Here is a 7148-nt window from a genome sequence, read left to right on the forward strand (position 1 = left end):
CTGAGCCTTGTCACCTTTGTTTGGATAACTGTGCTGTCTAACTATGCCACACAAATACAAATACATACAGCACATAAGCAGTTTGATTTTCATGTTTCAGGATTGAATAAGTGATAAAGTCCTCTTAAGTTAGTAACTCATGGCTGGAACGGATACCACACTTTGGCTGTGTTGTCTTCTTTTCGCTCAGATAACTGGGACCAAATGACCCATTAAGCTGGAATATACTGTATATGGTTGTATGCAGAAGATTGAACACCCCAAGGTCAAATTACACGCGAACAAGACTAGTGAACACGTCCTCTACAGGGTACAAACTTAAATATGGCATTTTCTGCTAATATTAATGTGCAATTTCTGTTTGCTGAATTTAACATACTGGGCAGTGTAAAATGTGCACTTTTGCACATACCACATTTTTTCCATTGTTAAGTTCAGCAAATAAGCAGTATTAGGGCATTAAAATGTTTATTCTCACTTAGAAAATCAGCAAAACATATTGTTTGACTGGGGGTACCCAAGCTTTTGCATACATTGCACAAAAATGTAGGTCTGTTTCCTTCAGCTGTGGGAGATATTTTAAATTTCTGGCCTTATCAAAGATGGTCAAAGACAGTTCTGGGAAAAAAATCTGTCAAATGTTCTCAGATTCTGCAGTGCATATCCTAAAAAAAAATGCTTAAACATGCAAGAGCATTTGGTGCATCTAGTCCCAGAATGCAGGCGAGATATAAAGTGTTAAAGGATTGTATAAGGATTGTATAAGGATTGTACAGAGCGGACTCATTCTGACCCGCACACAGCACACATCCATGTCCATGAATATCATTCTAAGCTTAGTAAAGTGGCATCATTTTGCAATCAGTTCTTGTATATTCTTCTGTTTCTCCTGATGTACCAGTGCAAGTTAATGGTTAAAGCTTCTTTGAGGAGCATATGTCTCTCTCACGAGTTAGTTAATTCGCAATAAATTGTGGTTTATACCACTGTAGAGAAGCATATAATAAGTGTGTGTGCTTTTTTCTGTTGAATGTGAGTGTTTATGGTGTTGATATGACAGTAGGGAGCCCTGAGGGCCTTGTAGGCCTTTAAAGAGCCAACAGTGAGAGGCAGCCACGCTACAGTACGGCAGCTACATGGCGAGGTCAATTGTTGGTGCTGTTAGAAGTTAACACAGTAAGCTTGCAAGCTTGCACGAAAGTTTCTGCCTACAGTGTACATACAGATAAACCCGTGTAAAAAGTAGGAACATGCATTCTGACTCATTTTGTTGTAACAGTATTCTAAGAGTTATTGACCACATCCAGTTATTGACAAGAAAGGAAAAACTTATTAAAAAAAATGTTATTGGCCAAAAATAATAAGCTCATCTGAAGAGGCTTACCTTTTTGAGTGACAGCACATTCAAAAATCGTTTTTAAAAATAGTTGAGGGAAATCAGTAGGTTGTCATGTTGGGTGAGTAACAGAGGCTGCCTCTTCAGATAAGCTAATGAGCCAACAGAGCTAACCAGTTTCATGTTTGATGCTGATAAGACCTTATACACAAAGTATTTTCTCCTCAGTGGACGATGTGCCAACACGTTACTTGTAAGATAAGTATATTTTCATTGTTTTCTAGCCAACATGACTAGAAAATTTGGGCTAGCTGTGCTATCAGTTCTTCTCAGCTACGTCTGTAGCAACGTGCTCATGTTTAGGCACTTGTGTTATAGTAGTAAAGTACAACTGAACGTACTTACAAATACAAACAAAACTGTCGTGTTTCGCTAAATTGTTGGCCTGGACATTGTCTTCCTGCAATGGAGTGTAATGATCACCTGAATAGTGATCTCAGTATTAAAATACTAGTACCTTGAACGGTTAACTGAGTCTTCGAGTACAATAAATGGTCTTAAACACTGGCGTTAATGTAAAACTGCTAATTCACGCTTTAACCCTGAAGGTTGGTGCGCAGACTGCTGATCACCATTGCAACGCAGACAACAGCTCCTAGCTAGCAGCTAACGAAATGGCAAAGAGAAAGATTTAAGACGAACATCGATAATTTGGAAACAAGTGGAATTATTTGCATTCATAAGCTCTCCAGCTGGTTTCCTGATACGTTTAATCTGCAACGAAAAACTGTCGAACACTAAAAAGTTGTGAACGTTGGCCTTTTACAAGGCTGAAGTCGCTTCTCATTCAACAGCCTGTTGTCCTAATTTTTCTGTTCCACCTTAAATGGTGCCTGAGAAGCCAGATTATACAACAGTTAGTTCCGGTCACGCAAGCTGATTGGTTGAGAAGCCTAACCGCGCTGTTATTTCGCCATAACATCAGAGCCGGTTTACAAGTTGTCTGATATCATCACGGGTTTTTCACACACACTGTATCACTCCGACTTTCACAGTTGTAGGAGACGCCCAAGCCATTTGGACTTTTTCACTTATTACTTTGCGCACAAACAGAAAATGGACACTTTTAAGATCACATTTGACCGACAGCCGATTTGGACAGACTCTGAAGATGAGACCACACTAAATTCTCAGACTGTCAGTTGGTCAGTGTGGAGCTGGAGAACGAACTGCCGGCTGTGCAGCGAGTGAGCGGAGTTCGTTACTCTGACGTACCAACAAGCTGCTTGTTAAGGAACTATAATTTGGCGGAAGGAACTGCGAACATTAAAACATATTAAATGCCGCGTTCACGGCCCGATTTATTAATTTCTTACTTCATTTATTTAACTGTTGTATAAAGGCAATAGAACACTCGAGGTTGTGTGTTATCACGAATAACATCACGGCTGTGATGCTATTTCGCGATAACACACTCCCTCTCGTATTCTGTTGCTTAATTATAACTGCTGCACCATTTAAGGTGGAACGGGAAAATTCGAACAAGAAGCTGGTGAACGAAAAGCTGACTTCAGCCTCGTAAAAAGTCAAACGTTGAGAGACGTTTTATAAAAAAATAATGTTACTTTGCTTTTGAGGAAAAGTTTTCTGCAAGCAGCTGTGGCTGAGCAACAGCATAAGCAGAACAAAGTAGGTCTACTTTATGTTTTTTGTTTTTTTGGCCTATACTTGCACATTAGCACATACTGAGACATATTTACAGTCAAGATGGTAAAATAGACATTAAATGTTGTGGCTCCCAAGGTGGTTTGATTTTTCTTGAAAGGACAAAATGGCTTTTCTTAACATTTGGGTGGCCGACCCCTGCCTTAGAAGCTCCGTAGGAGAGGTCATAGAAAGAATTTTGACATGCTGACATGAAACCAAAAAAACAACTCGATTAATTTCTTTAGATACTGTTTACATTCTGAAAGGCGACTATTGGGAATCATTTTTAGTCAGAATTGCAGTAACATGCCTGCCTGTTTATATTGGACCTACCTTGTGCCTCCCACACTCTTGTGCACCAGCTAAATGCTGACTTACACCAGATTGCTGGGCTAGACACAGAGACATCTATCCAACATAGCTGCCATCTATCCAACAGGGCTGTCTGATAAATTCAGTGGCACAAAGGAAGCAGACATAGCAGTACATTAACCAATACGTTTTTTTTTTATTATTATTAAATAAATGTCCTCGACATTCAAAAAGGTACATTTTGACCCACAATGGGTTAAATCAGTACATGAGCTAATGCTGCAGCCAATAATGTTAGATGAGATGTAATTGATTTTTAGATGATTCAGATTCTTTTCTGCTCAGTGGTTAATATGGACACACGCTGGCTTTTTGAAGTAAAGTTGGGAATGTCAACTTTTTTCAGCATCAACTTTTAACCTTTACAGTTTTACATTTGAGAGGTCCCTGTGAAAATCTCTTTTCAGCTATTTTGGTTACACTAAACGCACTGCGGAGCAGATACAGTACAAGCTGTAGCTCTTAGAATGCCTCACAGTGAGAGTGCGGATAGACATTCAAAACCATTTTAGATTCTAGATTCTATAGATTTAATTAAAAAAACTTGATTTAGTGGGATTATCACGTTTGGTTTTAACGTTAGCTTAAAACAATTCATTAAAAACAATGGTTTTGTATTTTTGGAGCGTGTGGTGGCCTCAAGACCCCCAAAGTGAACAATGAGAAGTCCATTTAACCCTCACATCATTTAAACACTGTTGTTATACACACTTATACAAAAATATACCATGTAAATCCTATAAATAAAATATAATTACATTTCATTTCATTTTATCTATTTAGGTCGGAAAGTTTGGGTCAAACATTATTGTAGTTTTAATGGGAAGCAGCGCCCGATGGAAAGCATAAAATTGTGAGCTGCCGATTTGCTACCACTAGATGACGCCAAGCAACCAAGCCAAATGATTCGGCTTCAGAAATCATGAGGTTTCGAGTTTGCTGAGCTAACAGAGACAAAGTTCACCTCTTTTTCTCAAAACTAATGCTTACCTTGTTAATCAGATTTGCTTCTTTCTTTGAAGTAGACACATGTACAAAGTTCAGAGTCCGTTATAATCGGAAAAAGCCTCAAACAACTGTGTAGGAAGCTTTAGAAAAGATTTTGGAGGAAATTATCAGGTGAATTTATGCATATTTACTCGCCATTTGTTATTTTGTCAGGTTAAAAATCATGAAAATACGTGTATCTTTATTTATATCATGTATTGCTTTAGTACAAGGTGATTTGTAAGGCCTGGACATTTTTCATTACCTTTCTTTACCTTTCAATTCTCTTAAAAAGACGATTCTTCAAGGGTTCTTCAGTAAAGGCAATGGCTCTGTTTAGAACCATGAGTGCTTAAATGCTTAAATGGCTCTTTGGATGCTGAAATCGTTCTTCGGATTAAGGAGAATGTGTTGTATAAGGTTCTATACAGAACCTTTTTTAAAAAATGCACATGAAATTTTCTGTATACAACTCACGGTTCTAGATAGAGCTGTTGCCTTTACTAAAGAACACTTAGAGAACCAAACCTTTCAAGGTTATACATCCTAATGTGTCAGCTATACTTCAGTTGTGTGAGGACATAAAGAAAAAAACAATTAAAATAGCTATTACATCTAAATGTTAAAGGAGCACTCCAGCCTAAAACTAGAATTTAATGTTATTTGGCATGTTATGTAATACTCTGTAGTGCAGCACTGTATCCTTCAGCCTTATCAGTTTGACAGAATTCATGCTTTTATATTATTGTTTTCATTCATCACTACAATACCCAGGATTCATTATGCAAATACGTCATGCAATCATTAGGAATCCCTGCAGTGCTCAATCAATCCAATGACTGCTAGCTTAGCCACTGATCTATATGCTAATAAATGAAGTTGTTTGAGTGTTTATGTTCTATATAGAACCATTTAATTTACTAAAGAGCCCTTGAAGAACCATCTTTTTTAAGAGTGTAGCTACCTTATTTACTTTAGTTATTGGCTTGTTGTCCTCCTTATCTGACAAATCATTTCCGTAATCCATTTTCTCCACTGTAATGACAATTTAAAGATCAATGTTAATGTTAGTGTAAAAAACAGCTAATGTGGGAAAAAAGAACATTTCCTGAAGCAGTTGTAGCTTTTCAAAACGTCCTCACACCTTCAAGATACCTCATCAGAAGGGGGGTTTCCTATTATTTCAAACAGAAAATCTCAGAGGCTACTGCAGCACCACTGTAGGAGGCTAGTAAGCATGCTTATGACAGGTGTAGTGATTATGGTTATATTTTTCATTTTGACCAGAGGATCCCTGTAAATCAGGGGTGTCAAACTCAACCATGACTTCAACTGGCCATTGTTTGTTAAAAATATGGCAAAACTAGACTGGCAAAAAATAGGCACTGAATACTTGAATGATTCAAAAATAAAGTTCAGTAAAAACAATAGACTGCATTAGCTGCAGATCACTGTTAAACCTCTTTAAACGTCCCCAATGTACAGTAGGTTCTGTCCCATAGATCATTGTTGGGGAGGGGGTGGGAGCACACATTATGTTGCAATACATGCTGGGAACTGTAGTGCAGATCATGGTGAAAAAGGCTTATATTAATAGAAAATTTAAATAATTTTGTGGGCCTTATAGGATTGTGCCATGGGCCTGACTTGGCCCGAGGGCCTTGTGCTTGACACATGGGCTTTAAATGGTAGAAGTTATCCGTAGTTATGGTTCACCCAACTGTCTGTTACAATTAAGCGAATATATTCCGAAGCTAATTCTCTTGAGCTCAAAATTAAATAAACTGCAGAAAGAGCTCATGTTGACGTTGCTGTTGTCCTGAGGTCAGGTCAGCTTCTGTTTACTCCTGTTCACTGAAACATGCCATCTGACAGGAGTGCCTAAACTTTTGCACACAAGTGAATGTGCTTCACGCACGCAGCTGAATGAGGCTGGGAGGAAGACTTATTGTCTTGTGTTTGTTTGTGGCCACAACGTGACAACTGCGTCTGACTTTCATCACCTGAGTGCGGACAGGGTCAGGAGCGTCTAAAAACATCTGGATTTACAACCACTGGCCCTGTGGGAAATGTCCTGATAAACACAAATGTTTAACCATGTGAAAGCTTCCCTTGGAGCCTTCACACCTCTTTCACTGCCTCTGAACATGCCCAGTTCCCTTTTAGCAGCTTTATATGGATGCTGAAGTTTCATTTGGAATAAAGAAGCATTTTTTTGTGTTTTTGGTGCTGAGACGTCCCTAAAGAATTCAGCTGGAGTCAATGAACCAATGAACACTGAAAACAAGTAATACACCGTATTGACCTGATTCAAATGTGTACATCATTTCCGCATAAATAAAATACGTTAGTGCAATTATGGCCAAAAGTATGTAACCCTACAACATAGTATATTTCATACATGTAGTAATGATGTACACATGCATCACTGTTTATTTTGCAGCATGTTCTCTCACGGTCTAGATCCTTTAGCTTTAGACCCGCATATTTGCCAAACCACTCTTGCGTTCTGATGTAAACTGCTGTAGACAAGAATTCTCAGCATTCATGAGACTTCAGCTACAGCACCATGACAACTTTGGACTCCAGAGATGCAGGGACGTATCCACCCTTACACTTAAAAATAAAGGCAGTTAAAAGGGTTATTTGGAGCAGTTCCGCTGAAACACATCCACATTTGGCTCCCTTTCAGTGTCCCTTTCAAATTTCCATGTTAGTAAATGAAATATGTCAGTGTAAAGATCTA

Source organism: Colossoma macropomum, unplaced genomic scaffold, assembly GCF_904425465.1.
Source record: "Colossoma macropomum unplaced genomic scaffold, Colossoma_macropomum, whole genome shotgun sequence".
Taxonomy (NCBI): Eukaryota; Metazoa; Chordata; class Actinopteri; order Characiformes; family Serrasalmidae; genus Colossoma; species Colossoma macropomum.